Source organism: Pleurodeles waltl, chromosome 7 (assembly GCF_031143425.1).
Source record: "Pleurodeles waltl isolate 20211129_DDA chromosome 7, aPleWal1.hap1.20221129, whole genome shotgun sequence".
In the NCBI taxonomy this organism is placed as follows: Eukaryota; Metazoa; Chordata; class Amphibia; order Caudata; family Salamandridae; genus Pleurodeles; species Pleurodeles waltl.
Window position 1 is genome coordinate 1360435960 of NC_090446.1, and position 22510 is coordinate 1360458469.

The 22510-nt window shown below is 48.3% G+C and overlaps 1 long non-coding RNA gene and 1 other non-coding gene across 3 annotated transcripts in view; both read left to right on the top strand.

The window, feature by feature from the left end:
- LOC138246314 (uncharacterized) overlaps nt 1-22510 on the top strand; it is a 38735-nt gene that overhangs the window by 10596 nt on the left and 5629 nt on the right. For both annotated transcript variants that reach the window (XR_011194262.1, XR_011194261.1), the window contains exons 10-11: nt 18456-18516; nt 18661-18712. This is a non-coding gene — a long non-coding RNA (uncharacterized lncRNA). The remainder of the gene's footprint in view (nt 1-18455; nt 18517-18660; nt 18713-22510) is intronic.
- Nucleotides 18762-18833, top strand: LOC138247533 (small nucleolar RNA SNORD50). Its single transcript, XR_011194562.1, has one exon. It is a non-coding gene; the product is annotated as a small nucleolar RNA SNORD50 (small nucleolar RNA).

Below are 22510 nucleotides of genomic sequence, written 5' to 3' on the forward strand. Positions count from 1 at the left end.
TTATATAGAAAAATATCTTTTCTTAGTTTATTTTAAGAACCACAGGTTCAAATTCTACATGTAATAGCTCATTCGAAAGGTATTGCAGGTAAGTACTTTAGGAACTTCAAATCATCAAAATTGCATGTATACTTTTCAAGTTATTCACAAATAGCTGTTTTAAAAGTGGACACTTAGTGCAATTTTCACAGTTCCTAGGGGAGGTAAGTATTTGTTAGTTTTACCAGGTAAGTAAGACACTTACAGGGTTCAGTTCTTGGTCCAAGGTAGCCCACCGTTGGGGGTTCGGAGCAACCCCAAAGTCACCACACCAGCAGCTCAGGGCCGGTCAGGTGCAGAGTTCAAAGTGGTGCCCAAAACACATAGGCTAGAATGGAGAGAAGGGGGTGCCCCGGTTCCGGTCTGCTTGCAGGTAAGTACCCGCGTCTTCGGAGGACAGACCAGGGGGGTTTTGTAGGGCACCGGGGGGGACACAAGTCCACACAGAAATTTCACCCTCAGCAGCGCGGGGGCGGCCGGGTGCAGTGTAGAAACAAGCGTCGGGTTCGCAATGTTAGTCTATGAGAGATCTCGGGATCTCTTCAGCGCTGCAGGCAGGCAAGGGGGGGATTCCTCGGGGAAACCTCCACTTGGGCGAGGGAGAGGGACTCCTGGGGGTCGCTTCTCCAGTGAAAGTCCGGTCCTTCAGGTCCTGGGGGCTGCGGGTGCAGGGTCTCTCCCAGGCGTCGGGACTTTAGGTTCAAAGAGTCGCGGTCAGGGGAAGCCTCGGGATTCCCTCTGCAGGCGGCGCTGTGGGGGCTCAGGGGGGACAGGTTTTGGTACTCACAGTATCAGAGTAGTCCTGGGGTCCCTCCTGAGGCGTCGGATCTCCACCAGCCGAGTCGGGGTCGCCGGGTGCAGTGTTGCAAGTCTCACGCTTCTTGCGGGGAGCTTGCAGGGTTCTTTAAAGCTGCTGGAAACAAAGTTGCAGCTTTTCTTGGAGCAGGTCCGCTGTCCTCGGGAGTTTCTTGTCTTTTCGAAGCAGGGGCAGTCCTCAGAGGATGTCGAGGTCGCTGGTCCCTTCGGAAGGCGTCGCTGGAGCAGGATCTTTGGAAGGCAGGAGACAGGCCGGTGAGTTTCTGGAGCCAAGGCAGTTGTCGTCTTCTGGTCTTCCGCTGCAGGGGTTTTCAGCTGGGCAGTCCTTCTTCTTGTTGCAGGAATCTAATCTTCTAGGGTTCAGGGTAGCCCTTAAATACTAAATTTAAGGGCGTGTTTAGGTCTGGGGGGTTAGTAGCCAATGGCTACTAGCCCTGAGGGTGGGTACACCCTCTTTGTGCCTCCTCCCAAGGGGAGGGGGTCACAATCCTAACCCTATTGGGGGAATCCTCCATCTGCAAGATGGAGGATTTCTAAAAGTCAGAGTCACCTCAGCTCAGGACACCTTAGGGGCTGTCCTGACTGGCCAGTGACTCCTCCTTGTTTTTCTCATTATTTTCTCCGGCCTTGCCGCCAAAAGTGGGGCCTGGCCGGAGGGGGCGGGCAACTCCACTAGCTGGAGTGTCCTGCTGGGTTGGCACAAAGGAGGTGAGCCTTTGAGGCTCACCGCCAGGTGTGACAATTCCTGCCTGGGGGAGGTGTTAGCATCTCCACCCAGTGCAGGCTTTGTTACTGGCCTCAGAGTGACAAAGGCACTCTCCCCATGGGGCCAGCAACATGTCTCGGTTTGTGGCAGGCTGCTAAAACTAGTCAGCCTACACAGATAGTCGGTTAAGTTTCAGGGGGCACCTCTAAGGTGCCCTCTGTGGTGTATTTTACAATAAAATGTACACTGGCATCAGTGTGCATTTATTGTGCTGAGAAGTTTGATACCAAACTTCCCAGTTTTCAGTGTAGCCATTATGGTGCTGTGGAGTTCGTGTTTGACAGACTCCCAGACCATATACTCTTATGGCTACCCTGCACTTACAATGTCTAAGGTTTTGTTTAGACACTGTAGGGGTACCATGCTCATGCACTGGTACCCTCACCTATGGTATAGTGCACCCTGCCTTAGGGCTGTAAGGCCTGCTAGAGGGGTGTCTTACCTATACTGCATAGACAGTGAGAGGCTGGCATGGCACCCTGAGGGGAGTGCCATGTCGACTTACTTGTTTTGTCTTCACTAGCACACACAAGCTGGCAAGCAGGGTGTCTGCTGAGTGAGAGGTCTCCAGGGTGGCATAAGACATGCTGCAGCCCTTAGAGACCTTCCTTGGCATCAGGGCCCTTGGTACTAGAAGTACCAGTTACAAGGGATTTATCTGGATGCCAGGGTCTGCCAATTGTGGATACAAAAGTACAGGTTAGGGAAAGAACACTGGTGCTGGGGCCTGGTTAGCAGGCCTCAGCACACTTTCAATTGTAAACATAGCATCAGCAAAGGCAAAAAGTCAGGGGGCAACCATGCCAAGGAGGCATTTCCTTACACAACCCCCCCCCCCCAAACGAAAGAGGATGAGACTAACCTTTCCCAAGAGAGTCTTCATTTTCTAAGTGGAAGAACCTGGAAAGGCCATCTGCATTGGCATGGGCAGTCCCAGGTCTGTGTTCCACTATAAAGTCCATTCCCTGTAGGGAGATGGACCACCTCAACAGTTTAGGATTTTCACCTTTCATTTGCATCAGCCATTTGAGAGGTCTGTGGTCAGTTTGAACTAGGAAGTGAGTCCCAAAGAGGTATGGTCTCAGCTTCTTCAGGGACCAAACCACAGCAAAGGCCTCCCTCTCAATGGCACTCCAACGCTGCTCCCTGGGGAGTAACCTCCTGCTAATGAAAGCAACAGGCTGGTCAAGGCCATCATCATTTGTTTGGGACAAAACTGCCCCTATCCCATGTTCAGAGGCATCAGTCTGCACAATGAACTGCTTTGAATAATCTGGAGCTTTGAGAACTGGTGCTGAGCACATTGCCTGTTTCAGGGTGTCAAAGGCCTGTTGGCATTCCACAGTCCAGTTTACTTTCTTGGGCATTTTCTTGGAGGTGAGTTCAGTGAGGGCGGTCACAATGGATCCATATCCCTTCACAAACCTCCTGTAGTACCCAGTCAAGCCAAGGAATGCCCTGACTTGAGTCTGGGTTTTTGGAGCTACCCAGTCCAGAATAGTCTGGATCTTGGGTTGGAGTGGCTGGACTTGGCCTCCACCTACAAGGTGTCCCAAGTAAACCACAGTTCCCTGCCCTATCTGGCATTTGGATGCCTTGATAGAGAGGCCTGCAGATTGCAGAGCCTGCAAAACCTTCCTCAGGTGGACCAGGTGATCCTGCCAGGTGGAGCTAAAGACAGCAATATCATCAAGATAAGCTGTGCTAAAGGACTCCAAGCCAGCAAGGACTTGATTCACCAACCTTTGGAAGGTGGCAGGGGCATTCTTTAAACCAAAGGGCATAACAGTAAACTGATAATGCCCATCAGGTGTGGAGAATGTTGTCTTTTCTTTTGCTCCAGGTGCCATTTTTATTTGCCAGTACCCTGCTGTCAAGTCAAAGGTACTTAGAAATTTGGCAGCACCTAATTTATCAATGAGCTCATCAGCTCTTGGAATTGGATGGGCATCTGTCTTGGTGACAGAATTGAGCCCTCTGTAGTCCACACAAAACCTCATCTCTTTCTTTCCATCTTTGGTGTGAGGCTTGGGGACTAAGACCACTGGGCTAGCCCAGGGGCTGTCAGAGCGCTCAATTACTCCCAATTCCAGCATCTTGTGGACTTCCACCTTGATGCTTTCCTTAACATGGTCAGACTGTCTAAAGATTTTGTTTTTGACAGGCATGCTGTCTCCTGTGTCCACATCATGGGTACACAGGTGTGTCTGACCAGGGGTTAAGGAGAAGAGTTCAGGAAACTGTTGTAGGACTCTCCTACAATCAGCTTGCTGTTGGCCAGAGAGGGTGTCTGAGTAGATCACTCCATCTACTGTGCCATCTTTTGGGTCTGATGACAGAAGATCAGGGAGAGGTTCACTCTCTGCTTCCTGATCCTCATCTGTTACCATCAACAGATTCACATCAGCCCTGTCATGGAAGAGCTTAAGGCGGTTCACATGGATCACCCTCTTGGGGCTCCTGCTTGTGCCCAGGTCCACCAAGTAGGTGACCTGACTCTTCCTCTCTAGTACTGGGTAAGGGCCACTCCATTTGTCCTGGAGTGCCCTGGGAGCCACAGGCTCCAGAACCCAGACTTTCTGCCCTGGTTGGAACTCAACCAGTGCAGCCTTTTGGTCATACCAAAACTCCTGGAGCTGTTGGCTGGCCTCAAGGTTTTTGGTTGCCTTTTCCATGTACTCTGCCATTCTAGAGCGAAGGCCAAGTACATAGTCCACTATGTCCTGTTTAGGCTCATGGAGAGGTCTCTCCCAGCCTTCTTTAACAAGGGCAAGTGGTCCCCTTACAGGATGACCAAACAGAAGTTCAAAGGGTGAGAACCCTACTCCCTTCTGTGGTACCTCCCTGTAAGCGAAAAGCAGACATGGCAGGAGGACATCCCATCTCCTTTTGAGTTTTTCTGGGAGCCCCATGATCATGCCCTTTAATGTCTTGTTGAATCTCTCAACCAAGCCATTAGTTTGTGGATGGTATGGTGTAGTGAATTTATAAGTCACTCCACACTCATTCCACATGTGCTTTAGGTATGCTGACATGAAGTTGGTACCTCTGTCAGACACCACCTCCTTAGGGAAACCCACTCTGGTAAAGATACCAATGAGGGCCTTGGCTACTGCAGGGGCAGTAGTCGACCTAAGGGGAATAGCTTCAGGATACCTGGTAGCATGATCCACTACTACCAGGATATACATATTTCCTGAGGCTGTGGGAGGTTCCAGTGGACCAACTATGTCCACACCCACTCTTTCAAAGGGCACCCCCACCACTGGAAGTGGAATGAGGGGGGCCTTTGGATGCCCACCTGTCTTACCACTGGCTTGACAGGTGGGGCAGGAGAGGCAAAACTCCTTAACCATGTTGGACATATTGGGCCAGTAGAAGTGGTTGACTAACCTCTCCCACGTCTTGGTTTGTCCCAAATGTCCAGCAAGGGGAATGTCATGGGCCAATGTTAGGATGAACTCTCTGAACAGCTGAGGCACTACCACTCTCCTAGTGGCACCAGGTTTGGGGTCTCTGGCCTCAGTGTACAGGAGCCCATCTTCCCAATAGACCCTATGTGTTCCATTTTTCTTGCCTTTGGACTCTTCAGCAGCTTGCTGCCTAAGGCCTTCAAGAGAGGGACAGGTTTCTTGTCCCTTACACAGCTCCTCCCTTGAGGGTCCCCCTGGGCCCAAGAGCTCAACCTGATAAGGTTCAAGCTCCAAAGGCTCAGTTCCCTCAGAGGGCAGAACTTCTTCCTGAGAAGAGAGGTTCCCTTTCTTTTGCTGTGTTGCAGTTGGTTTCCCAACTGACTTTCCTTTCCTCTTGGTAGGCTGGGCCATTCTTCCAGACTCCAGCTCTACTTGTTCACCCTGTGCCTTGCACTGTGCTCTTGTTTTCACACACACCAGTTCAGGGATACCCAGCATTGCTGCATGGGTTTTTAGTTCTACCTCAGCCCATGCTGAGGACTCCAGGTCATTTCCAAGCAGACAGTCCACTGGGATATTTGAGGAGACCACCACCTGTTTCAGGCCATTGACCCCTCCCCATTCTAAAGTAACCATTGCCATGGGATGTACTTTTCTCTGATTGTCAGCGTTGGTGACTGTGTAAGTTTTTCCAGTCAGGTATTGGCCAGGGGAAACCAGTTTCTCTGTCACCATGGTGACACTGGCACCTGTATCCCTCAGGCCCTCTATTCTAGTCCCATTAATTAAGAGTTGCTGTCTGTATTTTTGCATGTTAGGCGGCCAGACAGCTAGTGTGGCTAAATCCACCCCACCCTCAGAAACTAGAGTAGCTTCAGTGTGGACCCTGATTTGCTCTGGGCACACTGTTGATCCCACTTGGAGACTAGCCATACCAGTGTTACCTGGATGGGAGTTTGGAGTGGAACCTTTCTTGGGACAGGCCTTGTCTCCAGTTTGGTGTCCATGCTGTTTACAGCTATGACACCAGGCCTTTTTGGGATCAAAGTTTTTACCCTTGTACCCATTGTTTTGTGAAGAGGCTCTGGGCCCACCCTCCTGTGCAGGTTTTTGGGGGCCTGTAGAAGACTCTTTACTATTTTTAGTTTTGGTTGTCTCATCACTCTTCCCCTGGGGAGTCTTTGTGACCCCTTTCTTTTGGTCACCCCCTGTTGAAGTCTTGGACACCCTTGTCTTGACCCAATGGTCCGCCTTCTTTCCCAATTCTTGGGGAGAAATTGGTCCTAGGTCTACCAGATGCTGATGCAGTTTATCATTGAAACAATTACTTAACAGGTGTTCTTTCACAAATAAATTGTACAGCCCATCATAATTACTTACACCACTGCCTTGAATCCAACCATCTAGTGTTTTCACTGAGTAGTCAACAAAGTCAACCCAGGTCTGGCTCGAGGATTTTTGAGCCCCCCTGAACCTAATCCTGTACTCCTCAGTGGAGAATCCAAAGCCCTCAATCAGGGTACCCTTCATGAGGTCATAAGATTCTGCATCTTGTCCAGAGAGTGTGAGGAGTCTATCCCTACACTTTCCTGTGAACATTTCCCAAAGGAGAGCACCCCAGTGAGATCTGTTCACTTTTCTGGTTACACAAGCCCTCTCAAAAGCTGTGAACCATTTGGTGATGTCATCACCATCTTCATATTTAGTTACAATCCCTTTGGGGATTTTCAACATGTCAGGAGAATCTCTGACCCTATTTATGTTGCTGCCACCATTGATGGGTCCTAGGCCCATCTCTTGTCTTTCCCTCTCTATGGCTAGGATCTGCCTTTCCAAAGCCAATCTTTTGGCCATCCTGGCTAACTGGATGTCCTCTTCACTGGAGTTATCCTCAGTGATTTCAGAGTTGTTGGTCCCTCCTGTGAGGGAACCAGCATCTCTGACTATTATTTGTGGAGTCAGGGCTTGAGAAGCCCTGCTCTCCCTAAGTAGGACTGGAGGGGGGGAATTTCCCTCCAAGTCACTATCTTCATCCTCTGAGTTGCCATCCTCAGAGGGGTTGGCCTTTTCAAACTCTGCCAAAAGCTCCTGGAGCTGTATTTTGGTAGGTTTGGGGCCCATTGCTATTTTCTTTAGTTTACAGAGTGACCTTAGCTCTCTCATCTGTAGATGGAGGTAAGGTGTGGTGTCGAGTTCCACCACATTCACATCTGTGCTAGACATTATGCTTCTAAAAGTTGGAATACTTTTTAAGAAACTAAAACTGGTTCTAGAATCTAATTCAAACTTTTAACAAACTTTTAAACTCTAAAAGAAATGCTAAACAGGATCTAACACAAGGCCCTAGTAGGTCTTTTAAGAATTTAGAAAACTTTTCAAATTGCAAAAATCAATTTCTAATGACAATTTTGGAATTTGTCGTGTGATCAGGTATTGGCTGAGTAGTCCAGCAAATGCAAAGTCTTGTACCCCACCGCTGATCCACCAATGTAGGAAGTTGGCTCTGTATGTGCTATTTCAAAGTAAGGAATAGCATGCACAGAGTCCAAGGGTTCCCCTTAGAGGTAAAATAGTGGTAAAAAGAGATAATACTAATGCTCTATTTTGTGGTAGTGTGGTCGAGCAGTAGGCTTATCCAAGGAGTAGTGTTAAGCATTTGTTGTACATACACATAGACAATAAATGAGGTACACACACTCAGAGACAAATCCAGCCAATAGGTTTTTATATAGAAAAATATCTTTTCTTAGTTTATTTTAAGAACCACAGGTTCAAATTCTACATGTAATAGCTCATTCGAAAGGTATTGCAGGTAAGTACTTTAGGAACTTCAAATCATCAAAATTGCATGTATACTTTTCAAGTTATTCACAAATAGCTGTTTTAAAAGTGGACACTTAGTGCAATTTTCACAGTTCCTAGGGGAGGTAAGTATTTGTTAGTTTTACCAGGTAAGTAAGACACTTACAGGGTTCAGTTCTTGGTCCAAGGTAGCCCACCGTTGGGGGTTCGGAGCAACCCCAAAGTCACCACACCAGCAGCTCAGGGCCGGTCAGGTGCAGAGTTCAAAGTGGTGCCCAAAACACATAGGCTAGAATGGAGAGAAGGGGGTGCCCCGGTTCCAGTCTGCTTGCAGGTAAGTACCCGCGTCTTCGGAGGACAGACCAGGGGGGTTTTGTAGGGCACCGGGGGGGACACAAGTCCACACAGAAATTTCACCCTCAGCAGCGCGGGGGCGGCCGGGTGCAGTGTAGAAACAAGCGTCGGGTTCGCAATGTTAGTCTATGAGAGATCTCGGGATCTCTTCAGCGCTGCAGGCAGGCAAGGGGGGGATTCCTCGGGGAAACCTCCACTTGGGCGAGGGAGAGGGACTCCTGGGGGTCGCTTCTCCAGTGAAAGTCCGGTCCTTCAGGTCCTGGGGGCTGCGGGTGCAGGGTCTCTCCCAGGCGTCGGGACTTTAGGTTCAAAGAGTCGCGGTCAGGGGAAGCCTCGGGATTCCCTCTGCAGGCGGCGCTGTGGGGGCTCAGGGGGGACAGGTTTTGGTACTCACAGTATCAGAGTAGTCCTGGGGTCCCTCCTGAGGCGTCGGATCTCCACCAGCCGAGTCGGGGTCGCCGGGTGCAGTGTTGCAAGTCTCACGCTTCTTGCGGGGAGCTTGCAGGGTTCTTTAAAGCTGCTGGAAACAAAGTTGCAGCTTTTCTTGGAGCAGGTCCGCTGTCCTCGGGAGTTTCTTGTCTTTTCGAAGCAGGGGCAGTCCTCAGAGGATGTCGAGGTCGCTGGTCCCTTCGGAAGGCGTCGCTGGAGCAGGATCTTTGGAAGGCAGGAGACAGGCCGGTGAGTTTCTGGAGCCAAGGCAGTTGTCGTCTTCTGGTCTTCCGCTGCAGGGGTTTTCAGCTGGGCAGTCCTTCTTGTTGCAGGAATCTAATCTTCTAGGGTTCAGGGTAGCCCTTAAATACTAAATTTAAGGGCGTGTTTAGGTCTGGGGGGTTAGTAGCCAATGGCTACTAGCCCTGAGGGTGGGTACACCCTCTTTGTGCCTCCTCCCAAGGGGAGGGGGTCACAATCCTAACCCTATTGGGGGAATCCTCCATCTGCAAGATGGAGGATTTCTAAAAGTCAGTCACCTCAGCTCAGGACACCTTAGGGGCTGTCCTGACTGGCCAGTGACTCCTCCTTGTTTTTCTCATTATTTTCTCCGGCCTTGCCGCCAAAAGTGGGGCCTGGCCGGAGGGGGCGGGCAACTCCACTAGCTGGAGTGTCCTGCTGGGTTGGCACAAAGGAGGTGAGCCTTTGAGGCTCACCGCCAGGTGTGACAATTCCTGCCTGGGGGAGGTGTTAGCATCTCCACCCAGTGCAGGCTTTGTTACTGGCCTCAGAGTGACAAAGGCACTCTCCCCATGGGGCCAGCAACATGTCTCGGTTTGTGGCAGGCTGCTAAAACTAGTCAGCCTACACAGATAGTCGGTTAAGTTTCAGGGGGCACCTCTAAGGTGCCCTCTGTGGTGTATTTTACAATAAAATGTACACTGGCATCAGTGTGCATTTATTGTGCTGAGAAGTTTGATACCCAACTTCCCAGTTTTCAGTGTAGCCATTATGGTGCTGTGGAGTTCGTGTTTGACAGACTCCCAGACCATATACTCTTATGGCTACCCTGCACTTACAATGTCTAAGGTTTTGTTTAGACACTGTAGGGGTACCATGCTCATGCACTGGTACCCTCACCTATGGTATAGTGCACCCTGCCTTAGGGCTGTAAGGCCTGCTAGAGGGGTGTCTTACCTATACTGCATAGACAGTGAGAGGCTGGCATGGCACCCTGAGGGGAGTGCCATGTCGACTTACTTGTTTTGTCTTCACTAGCACACACAAGCTGGCAAGCAGGGTGTCTGTGCTGAGTGAGAGGTCTCCAGGGTGGCATAAGACATGCTGCAGCCCTTAGAGACCTTCCTTGGCATCAGGGCCCTTGGTACTAGAAGTACCAGTTACAAGGGATTTATCTGGATGCCAGGGTCTGCCAATTGTGGATACAAAAGTACAGGTTAGGGAAAGAACACTGGTGCTGGGGCCTGGTTAGCAGGCCTCAGCACACTTTCAATTGTAAACATAGCATCAGCAAAGGCAAAAAGTCAGGGGGCAACCATGCCAAGGAGGCATTTCCTTACAACTGCTTCCTTGTGGATGGCTACCCCTCCACACGAGGCTAGGTCACCAAAGGGACTTCAGGCCAACAGCAGGTCTATGAATGATTTTCACTTGTTCCAGTGGACAGGTGATCAGCCCCAGTAAACCAGTGGGGTTTTCAGGATGTACTGCCTAGTGGCCACCCCAGTAAATTGGGTCACTGTTCACTTGTTAGTAAATATACGGTCTAGGAAGCCAGGGCGCTCTAGGGGTAGCTGTGGATGAGCAGCAAAGACTTGTTAGGAGTGTAAAGCACTTGCAATTCCACAGCAGTCACACAGTAGCTTATCACCTGAAAGGAACCACAGTTGCAAAAATAAAGGTACTTTATTATAGTAACTGTGGGGAAGCCTCTTTTTGCATGGTTAGCCCCCCTTTTTTCCTGATATGTCCTAGAAGGTGTAGTGCCCAGGGCCGTTGCTAACCGGGTTCACTGGGTCAAAGCTTTCCCTAAATCTGCTGTGGTGGTTGGCACACTTGGATACACTTGTATCACTGTAAAACCCTAGTAAATGGGTACCCCAGTATCCTGGGCATGGGATAGAATGAGTAAGCCCCTGAAGGCACAATCACAGATTGTGCCACCCTCTAGTGCCCTATACCCAGCTCTGCCAGTGCAGGCTGAGTGTACTGAGGCAAACCTAAAAAGGCAAACTGGACGTGGTATGCTCGCCTGTGTGCCTTGTCTGCCCTGCACATATTGGTAAGTCACCCCTCTGGTAGGGCTTACAGCCCTAAGGCAGGGTGCACCATGTGAGGGCATAGTTGCATGAGCAATATACCCTTACTGCAGTGGTCTTCAAACTTAATGCAGCGCCCCCCCAGTTGGAAAAATAAAAATCTTTGGCCCCCTCAGAATTTTTCACAATTATTTTAGAAAGATGGCAATGTTTAAATATGTCTATACCTATTTAAACATTGCAGTTGGGTATTATCTTAAAACTGCAATAACATGCTTCTGCTTAAAACAAAGGCATGTTATCTTTAATATTTCTTCTGGACAGAGTTTGGCGCCCCCCTGTGATCACTTGAGGCCCCCCTAGGGGGGCCTGCCCCCCAGTTTGAAGACCACTGTGTTCTTGCCAAACCTGGGACAAAGTGAGTGAACAGACCAGCCATTGTAAGTGCATGTACTGGTCAGTGGTCAAACAGGAGTTCCCCAGTTACATGATGGCCTCTCTACCCTGGGTTGTTATCAAACAGCTCAGGATGATAAAGCCAAACTGTTACCAGTATTAGATTTATCCCCATAGTACCCAGGGGGTCACCTTAGAGGTGCCCCCTGCAAAGGCTTGCTGCCTAGATGGCATAGTTGCTGACTGCTTCCAGCCTGCCACTTCCAGACAGCCAATACACACCTGGGGGAGAATCGTGGCTCTCTGGTTTGTAAAATGATGCCCTTCCTGGGAGGAGGAGCTAACACCCCCTCCCTCAGGAATGTGCACACCCCTGTCGGAGCTTAAAAGGGCTACTGCCTTTGAAACTCTAGCCCCTCAGCAGCAGATGGTTCCCCCTTGTCGCCCCCCCCACTTTTGATGGGAGCAAATTCAGGAAACCACACAAAGGAGGTCTCACTGAGCATGCACCACTCCTAGGGGCTTGCAGGGAAAGTGGACCCTTCTTCCCCCATTTAATTTTCTTCCATGTTGGATGGAAGGAAAATATCCAATGAGGTTTAGGGAAGTGACACTTCCCACTGGAAGGAGTCACTAGTGGGTGTAGCCACCCAGGGGTAAGTGTCCCACTGGACACTACCAGGTTCCCCTAAAACTCCCACTAAATTCAGTATTTAGTGGGCTCTCCTAGACCAAGAAAAGATAGCACCAAAGAACCTGACGGGACAAAGGACCTTTGTCCACCAAAAGAGGCTCAAAGACCCCTGCTTGTTGCACTAGAGTCCAGTCGCTGCTACGGAGGAGCTGACCACTGGATCGACCTGAAAAGACCCAGAGGACCTCCGGGCTTTACAAATAGCCCGAGAACTTCCTCCAGAGTGAAGGCACCACTTCAAATGACCCACATCCAGCCGCCCTGGGCCTTGCATTGCAGGATCTGCTGGTTGTCTTGGGTACCCCAACCCCTTGCAACCTCAACAGCCCAAGGGGACCCCAAGGCACCATTTTTAAATATGCAAACCATCACCTTTTCCAATTGGCCCCTCCAGGTGGCCCTGTGCCAAGAGGTTTTCCAACTCTGCTCACACTGGAACTGGGAGCTGTCCAAGGCTCTCCAGCTGGCATATTGTGCCCACTGACTACTTTGACCACCCTGCAAAAGATTAGTAACTCAACTGTACAATTTTTAATGCATTTTTAAAGGTGACTGCCTATTGATTCCTATGATGCGTAATTACACACAGACTAACTTTATTAAAACTCTGAAAAGTCATATCTCAAAGTACTTAACTTGTCTTAAAGATCTTGGTCTTAATGTTCATAAAACCAAGTTTTTTAATATAAATTCTGGTCTTGTTGTTCGTTGGTCTTAGCAAATCTCATGAATTAGCCTAACTGCTCAACCAGTTACCTTTAAAAATTGGAGCATTAGGTTTTGCACACTATACGTCCAGCCTCCTACATTTGGTGGATCAGCAGTGGGATAAAGACTTTGCTGATACCACTTTCAATTGTGTGAACACTTAAACTCAATTCTTTAGATAATTGTTTTTGATTTTTCTAATTGACTACCATTTTTTTTTACAAATTTCTAAAAGTAAGGGATAGGGTCCTTGATAAGTCCCTACAACTTTAGAATTTTTTTTTTTTTTTTCTTTAGTTGGTTATCAGACGAGGAGAATTCTAAATTTTAAGAAGGTCCAAACTTTAGTAAGATATGTCTGATTTAGAGTCCAGAAACCAGGAGCTCAAGCTGGAATCTTAGGCATATAGCTATGAACAATTAAGGAAACTCTGCAGACTGTACAAACATCAAACTGGAAAAAGCCCCAAAACCAACTTTTCTGATGGCCCAGTATGATAGATCATCCCTAGCTGATGATGCATCTGAGGTGGATAAAGATCTTATGGACAATGGGGATGATGGTAGCTACTCTTCTCACACCAGCTCTGGAGCACCCACACAGTTCTGGATATTGCCAGGCTGACCAAGAGACTGGCTTTAGCAAGTTAGCTTTTAGAGCTAGAAAACCAAAGAAAAGAGTTTTGCTTGGCACCCATCTCCAGTGGCATCTTACAAGTGTTGAAGCTTTCAACATCAATCTCAAAAGGAGTTGTCCCTCCCTTCACTGGAGGGGATATTATGAAATGGCTTTTTGCCTTTGAAAGAGCCTGTACTGGGTGGGGAAATCGAAAAACACTGGGGCACACTAATGTGGGAGTTATTCTCAGGGAAGTGCTGGGATGGGCTCCGGACACAATGAGGCAGATTCTAAATCCTATGACCTCATGAAGGGTACCCTGATTCAGGGCTTTGGATTTACAACTGAAGAGTACAGGATAAAAAAATACCAGAGCAGACCTGGTTTGACTTTGTGGAGTATTTAGTAAAAATGCTGGGTGATTGGTTAGCTGGAACAAGGTACAATATTATGATGGGCTGTACAATTTCTTTGTGAAAGAGCATCTGTTGAGTAATTGTTCCAATGACAGCCTACATCATCTGGTAGACCTAGAAAGAGTTGGGGAGGAAGGCAGACCATAGAGTCAAAACAAGGGTGACAAACTACCACTGGTGGGGGAGACCAAAAGAAAGGGGCCAAAAAGCCCTCCCCACCCCAAGGGAAAGATGGGAGCCAGGGTAAAAACCGTCTTAAGGCCACCAAAAATCTGCACAGGGGGGTAGGCCCAGAGACTACTGGCAGTCCAGAGGTGGGTACAAGGGGAAACACTTTGACCCCAGCAAGGTGCCAAGATTGTAGAACCAAAGGGCACCAAACTGGAGACTCTGGCTGTAAAAACAAAGAATGCCCCTAGTCCACCCGCAGTAAATGCAGTTGCTAACATCCCGATGGTGTCAGTGGTGTGGCCTGACCATGTATGTCCCCACAGAGGCAACATTAGTCACTGAGGGTGGGGTAGATTTATCCTGTGCTGCCTGGCCAAGTAATATGAACAAATACAGGCAGCACCCTGTGATTAATGGGGAAAAACAGAAGCCTTGAGGAATGGTGTCTCGGCCCCTGCTTCCCTCAAGTCAGTTCCTTGTAGGGAGGTCCTATCCGGTCAGCATTGGTGACAATGAGACCAAGTTTCACTCCATGGCTACGGTAAACTTTGAATGGGGAGGAGTAGTAGGGCAGAAAGAAATGGTTGTATCCTCATCCATCCCTGTCGATTGCCTACTTGGGCACAGAGCAAGCTTCAGAGAGAAAAAGGATCCTGAAATAGTGGACCAGCCTCCAAAGAGAATGCAAGAAGACTGGGGGACCAGCTTCAAAACAGATCCCAAGACCGAACTGAGCCTGAAAAGCTTAGGCCTTACCACACAGGTCTTGGGCCCAGGGGGACCCTCTAGGGATGATCTGTGCCAGGGACAAAGGGAGTGTCCCTCTTAAAGGCCTGAGACAGCAAGCTGCTCAAGAGGAGCTAGGAAAGGTCCGTGGTATCCACAGGGTCTACTGGGAGGAGGGGCTCCCATTCACTGTGGCCAGAGACCTTAAGCCTTGTGCAACCAGGCGGGTGTTAGTACCACAGAAGGTCAGGGACTTCCTTCTCACTTTGGCCCATGCCATCCCCCTAGCAGGGCATCTGGGCCAGAACAAGACATGGAGTAGTTTAGTTAACCACTTCTACTTGCCAGGTATGTCCCAAAGTGAAGGACTTTTGACAGTCCTGTCCCTCTGGCTGAGCCAGTGGCAAGGCAGGTAGGCACTTACAGGTCCCATTAATTCCACTACCTGTGGTTGGGGTTCCCTTTGAAAGAGTAGGTGTTGACATTGTTGTCCCCTCGACCCTCCAACAGCATCAGGACCTAAATTTATCTTAGTGGTAGTGGGTCATGCCACTAGGTATCCTGAGGCTATTCCCCTTAAGACAATCACTGCACCTGCAGTTGCCAAATCCCTCCTGGGTATCTGTAACAGGGTTGGATTCTGTTAGAAATGGGCTCATTGGTTGGCAGTCAGGTTACCCCCTGTCCAAGCAAGGACCCTCACTCTAGTCAGGGTAAGTCATACACAATCCAAATTATCCTGTGCCCACTTTCTGGTAGCTTGGCACTGAGCAGTCATGCTTAACTTAGAAGGCAAGTTGTAAAGTATTTGTGCAATAAATCATGCAGTAACACAATTACACCACAGTTAAGAAAAATATGCAATTTATCTGACAAGATGCAGGTCAAAACAATTAAGATGCAATAAGTATATGTTGAGATCACTAATTCTTGTTGGGTTCCAGAGTAGCGTGCTACTCACCGAAAATCGCTTTGACACCTCGTATGGGGTAGTAAGCGTTATATAAATACGGTTACAATATAGTGCCTTTAGTCTCTTAAAAGCAACAAAATTTCTCTTGAAAGCACAAAGTACCTGGTTTGCGTTCAAAATCTCTGCAAGGAACCCCAGAGGAGATGTGTGCAAAACAGGGAGGTGTGTAGTTCTCCCCCCCCCCCCCCCCCCGCCCGCAAGGAGTTTTGTTTTTCACACAGGAAAGGCTTTGCTTCGATTTACGGCAGTCTGACTTGGGTCCTCTTCGGGTTGCTGGGTTTTCAGACGCCCCGGGGATGGTGTTAAAATCCAGCGCTGGCAGGACTAAGTCACAGGGGCTGCCTCAACGCCCAATGGGCGTTGCATTGAAGTGGAAAACTTTACTGCACGGCAGGCGCTGTCAATTCTCCTCAGGAAGTCGAGCTGTCGTTCCAGCTCTGCTGTGCGTTGATCCAGTGGGGCTGTGCGTCAAATTTCCGGTCACTACGTTGGCGCTGTTGATCTTGTGAAGTTGGGCTGCATTGTTCGGGTGCAGTGAATTTTTCACCACGATGCAGTCCTTCGGGTTTGTGTTTTTTTTTCTTTTTTTTTTTTTCTGCACAGGGATTTCATCTTGCAGGAATGAAACCTTTTTGGTCCTGAGACTTAAGGGAACAGGAGGCAAGCTCTATCCAGGCCCTTGGAGAGCACTTCTCAGGACAGCCAGTTACTGCACCGCACGAGTAGTTACGAGCAAGCTAGTGCTTTAGATCAGGATGCGGTGTGATGAAAGGAACAACCGAACCGATGACAATTGATTCGGACATTTGACTGCATGGTGATATTATTGGCTAGTTAAACTAGAAACGTCAGGATAATAATAACAGTCAGACAATTCGGCCTGATGGTTGCATTTAATATGCGACTTTGTTGATTAGAGGAAGAGATGCCAGTGTCCTTCGACTGTCCTGGAGAGGCCACAAGTTCAGAGGCCGAAACGCGTCGACACTATCTTACGGGATCAAGGGCGTGTAATTAATGAATTGAGAGTTTAAATAATTCAAAAGCACTACATAAATACCTTAAAAGATTGTTAGGTGTTTTCAGCTGGGTGCTAACCCCTTGGTCATCTTTATAAGGCAGGATCACAATGAGAATTGAGCTAGAGTGACCTTTATGAACCATTTCGTTGGGCATTTTCCATTTTGATGTATTGTTTGTGTTTAATTGTGTAGTGTAATTTATGTTATAGGTATTGATTTGTTATGTGATTTTTTTATATGTTCTTATGATGAGGTATGCACTGCTATCTGTAAATAAATATATTTGGGAAATTAATTGACCCTATTAACCAGAAGTGAGTTTACTGGTTAGTTTAATTAATGAATAGATTTGTCCCTGCCTGATATATTTTGTGGATATGCTTTGATAGTACCCTAAGCAGGTTGGGGTGATGGGGTACTCCCCTACTTTTTCGTAAATGAGAGAGCAGGGCAACAGCAAGGCAGCAGTCTTTCTCAGAAAGCAGTCAGGTGACTCCTTTGGGCAGCCAGGCAGTTCTTCTTGGTAGGTCGACATGATGGGGCACTTGATAGAAAACCCAGTTATTTCGGGTGCTACTCTGCAGCAGCGCTTCTGTGGAGCTTGCCCGTCGTGTCAATTTAGGAGGCTTTTTCCTTTCGGTCAGCTCATAACCTGGAAAATGGAAGGCCTGGTGTAACATCTACCCGCTTTCCTTTTATAAAGCGTCAGTCTTCTACACTTTAGTATACGTGTGGCCTGTTACTTGCCATCTCCACTTTAGATTGCAGGGCTGTAAGCAACTGCATTAGCCAACAAACACTGTCATATTGATAAGTTGACTACTTGGTAGTCCTCGTGCCTGGCTCCTGCACTGGTCTACGATGTGGCACATTGTCACTTTCAAGTCTTGCGACCATGAGGTGCCTGGACATGCACTCTACATGAACTTTGGTGCGCCTTGCTTCTCCCATTAGCATCGGGGGGAGTTGGCATTGTTTTTTTAGTATTAAGTTTAATACTCCTTCAGACGAGGAGTGGGGCGGGGATAGATCAATGTGGATGAGCATTGTGTTGCACTCTGTATTGTAGATGGTGAAATCATTCTTTGTTGTTTTACTCTTGGCTAAGAGTTGGCTTTATCGTAAAAGCTTTATCGGCCCGCTTTTGTTTTCCGACTGCACCAGAGCAGCCTAGCCAACGTTTGTGCCACACTTCCTACTGGAAAGCAGTAGACCAGCGTCTATTGTGATAAAGGATCTTGCTCGTTGAACGATAACCTGTTAGTCTGATTAGATCAAATCTAGAATATAATATAAGTAATTGGTCTTACCCCGCTGACGGACGTGGCACATGTGCACCAGCTATCTACATTATGGCTTTTAGGACTTTGCAGACATTCGGCATGCATGGCAACACCTGAACAAATTTAGGAAAGCGGCCTAACCTTGAACTGTTTGCTTGTAACTACATATTCATTGAGTTAACTTGAAAAACGTACGAATTAGTTACCTTTCACCTTATCTTGACACTATTCGGTATTGGATTCTTTTAGCAGCTTTACTTGATCAAAGCTAGTGTCGCTTTACCGTGACCTTGGGTGTAAAGGAAGGCCAGTGGTTTGCATGAAGTCTGTGGCTAGCAAGACTGAGCATTGTTTGCTGGAAGACCTTTCTTCATCTCAGTTTTTGCAATGTGCTTCCAGAGTTTGTACTGTGAAGTCTCCTCGAATAGGTGTAACCGAACTACAACTACCTTGACTTAGTGCTCTTCCCTGCTTCAATTTGCATTCCACTCTATACAGTTTGTCCCTTGTATACATTTACTGTGCCACTCATTCAAAATCTCTTTATAGGAAAACTGAGCTGCTGCTGACCCGACCGAGTCTCGATATCTTCGCTGTTGTCCTCTGTAAGGTACGTCACCATCTAGTCTTGAGCTATTTACCTAACCATGTCAATGATACTGCTTTTACCTACATTGTTTGATTCTCATGAAAGTGCTGAGTAACTGACATTACTGTGGAAGCAGCTTAGGCTAATGCGTTTTTGTTCTTGCAGCTGTGCAGGTCCGCGATGGTCCGGAGGTGCCCAGATATGCGGGTCACACCAGGTACGAACTACTTCCTCATTTATTTTGATCTAGTTCCCTACAGCAAGCAGACCAGTGATGAGTCTATCCCGAACCAGAGACTAGTAGTGATGACAACCTCTATGGATCTGACTGCTGAGGTCTGTGCCCCTGAGCGACCAAGTCTTTACACCCACAACTTGTACTCGGCCACCGCTCCAGCTATTGAATGCTTTCTTGGTCGTCCCTTTAGTGGAGCGTCGTTGGAAGACCATGGTTTGACGCCTTGTGACGGGCTCTATAACCCAATTCCCCAAACCACTTGGAGCATCACGTTCTAAACCTGCAGTCCTAAATTATGTAATACTGAAACTTATGATCGACCGTAGATTAAAACCCTACTCGAGACATGAGGTTACTGTACCAAAAAGATATAATCTGTTCGATGGCATCTGTCGCTGTAGATACGCATGTTTTGCAATAGCTCGCCATCTGGTGTTGGGCCGGAGTGTTACAAGTTGTTTTTCTTCGAAGAAGCCTTTCGAGTCACGGGACCGAGGGACTCCTCCTTTTGTGTCCATTGCGCATGGGCGTCGACTCTATCCTCGATTGTTTTTTTTTTTTTCCGCCATCGGGTTCGGATGTGTTCCTGTCACTCCGAGTTTCGGAACGGAAAGATAGCTAAATTCTGAAGATTTTCGTCTGTATTGTTGCGTTCGGGATCGGCGTAGTTAGATTCAACACCGCATCGAAGAGCTCCGGTGCCCTTCGGGGTAGTTTTTCGATCCCCCGTCGGGGCCTGGTCGGCCCGACCGCGTGCTGAAGAACGCTGATGGAACAGACCCTGTTCCGTTTCTGTCCCAAATGCCACAACAAGTACCCCTATACAGACCAACACTTGGTCTGTAACCTGTGCCTGTCACCTGAGCACAGTGAAGACACCTGCGAGGCCTGTCGTGCATTCCGGTCCCGAAAAACACTCCGAGACCGTCGAGCCAGAAGACTTCAAATGGCATCCGCGCCAACAGCCCACCGAGAGTTCGAGGAACAAGAGGAAGGTACCTTCTCGATCCACGAATCGGACTCCGAGGAATTCGATGACCCACAAACCATGAGTAAGACGTCAAACAACACATGAAGATTGACAAGGCCCAGGGGACGCCACTGCCACCAGGCCATGGCTCGACCCATAAATTCGGTGACCGACCGTCGGCACCGAAAAAGGCCCAGACAGTCCGACTCCGGTCGAGACACCGGTACGCAGCCTTCTCGGGACCGAGAAGGTGCTGGAGACAAGCATCGACACCGAGATAGCGGTGTAGACACGGCTCAACGCCGAGACAGCGGCACCGACTAAGATCGATGCCGAGAGGTTTCGGCCCCGAAAAAAAGAAGTCGGCTCTGAGCTGAAAAAAGATGCAGACAGGGTTTCGGCGCCAAAACAACCTGCAACCGACCCAGTTTCAGGCTCTTATACAGAGGAGCATTCACTAACCTCCCAAATGCGAAAGCATAGGTTCGAGGAAGAGCTGCAATCTACCGATGTAGACCATACGCAAAAGCGTATCTTCATACAGGAGGGAACAGGGAAAATAAGCACCCTTCCCCCCCTATTAGAAGAAAGAGAAGACTGGAGTTCCAAACTGAACAAAAAGCACAAACGAAGGTGGTGAAAGGTTACTCCACCACCCTCTCCTCCACCTGTAATTCACGTCTCACCAGCACAAACTCCATCACATTCCCCAGCTCACACCACCATGAGCCAGGGTGACAAGGATCAGGACGCATGGGACTTATACGACGCCCCAGTGTCAGATAACAGCCCGGAGGCATACCCTACAAAGCCATCTCCACCAGAAGACAGCACTGCGTATTCTCAAGTGGTGGCTAGAGCAGCACAATTTCACAATGTAAGCCTCCACTCAGAACAGGTCGAGGATGACCTTTTTATTCAACACCCTCTCCTCCACCCACATCTCCTACCAAAGCCTGCCTATGCTCCCTGGTATGCTCCGGCACGCAAAATAAATTTTTAAGGAGCCGGTCAAAAGTAGGGCAATCACACCAAGAGTGGAAAAAAAGTATAAGGCGCTCCCTACAGACCCTGTTTTCATCACTGCACAGCTGCCACCAGATTCAGTCGTTGTAGGAGCAGCTAGGAAAAAGGCCAACTCCCACACATCTGGGGATGCACCACCCCTGGATAAAGAAAGCCGCAAGTTCGATGCAGCTGGAAAGAGTCGCAGCACAAGCTGCAAACCAGTGGCGCATCGCCAACTCTCAAGCACTACTTGCGCGCTATGACAGAGCCCATTGGGATGAGATGCAACACCTCATTGAACATCTACCCAAAGACCTACAAAAAAAGGGCAAAGCAAGTGGTTGAGGAAGGTCAAAACATTTCAAACAACTAGATACGCTCCTCCATGGACGCAGCAGACACAGCTGCAAGGACAATTAATACATCCGTGACCATCAGAAGGCATGCATGGCTACGAACGTCTGGGTTTCAACCAGAGATACAGCAGGCAGTTCTCAATATGCCTTTCAATGAAAAAGAACTGTTCGGTCCAGAAGTGGACACAGCGATAGAAAAACTTAAAAAGGACACGGACACTGCTAAAGCAATGGGCGCACTACTCCGAGCAGAGGAAACTACGGCACCTTCCGCAAGACACCCTTTAGAGGGGGGTTTTGGGGTCAGGCCACAAGCCAGCACCTCACAGGCAACACCGTCCAGTTACCAGGGACAGTACAGGGGAGGCTTTCGGGGCCAATACAGAGGAGGGCAATTCCCTAGGAATAGGGGAAAATTTCAAAGCCCCAAAACCCCTGCAACTAAGCAGTGACTCACATGTCACTCATCCCCTCCACACAACACCAGTGGGGGGGAAGAATAGGTCCTTATTACAAAGCATGGCAGGAATTCACTACAGACACTTGGGTTCTAGCAATTATCCAACATGGTTATTGCATAGAATTTCTACAATTCCCTACTAACATACCACCAAGAGCACAATTTATCACAACATCATTCCGAGCTCCTGGAGACAGAAGTTCAAGCACTATTGCAAAAGAATGCAATCGAATTGGTACCAAACACACAAATAAACACGAGTTTATTCACTGTACTTCTTAATACCAAAGAAGGACAAAACGCTAAGACCAATCCTAGACCTCAGGATAGTAAACACATACATCAAATCAGACCACTTTCACATGGTCACACTACAAGAAGTGCTACCATTGCTCAAACTACACGACTACATGACAACCTTAGACCTCAAAGACGCGTATTTCCATATACCAATACATCCATCGCACAGGAAATACCTTTAGGTTTGTATTTAAAGGAATACATTACCAATTCAAAGTATTGCCTTTCGGTTTAACAGCACCAAGAGTCTTTACAAAATGTCTAGCAGTAGTCGCTGCACACATCAGAAGGCAGCAAATACATGTATTCCCGTATCTAGACAACTGGCTAATCAAGACCCATTCGTTATCAAAGTGCTCACACCACACAAATCAAATCATACAAACCCTCTACAAACTGGGGTTCACCGTCAACTTCGCAAAATCCAACATCCTGCCGTGCAAAGTACAACAGTACCTAGGAGCCATAATAAACACAACAAAAGGAGTAGCCACTCCAAGTCCACAAAGAATTCAAAACTTCAACAACATCATACAACGCATGTATCCAACACAAAAGATACAAGCAAAGATATTACAACTTCTAGGCATGATGTCTTCATGCATAGCCATTGTCCCAAACGCAAGACTGCACATGAGGCCCTTACAACAGTGCCTAGCATCACAATGGTCACAAGCACAGGG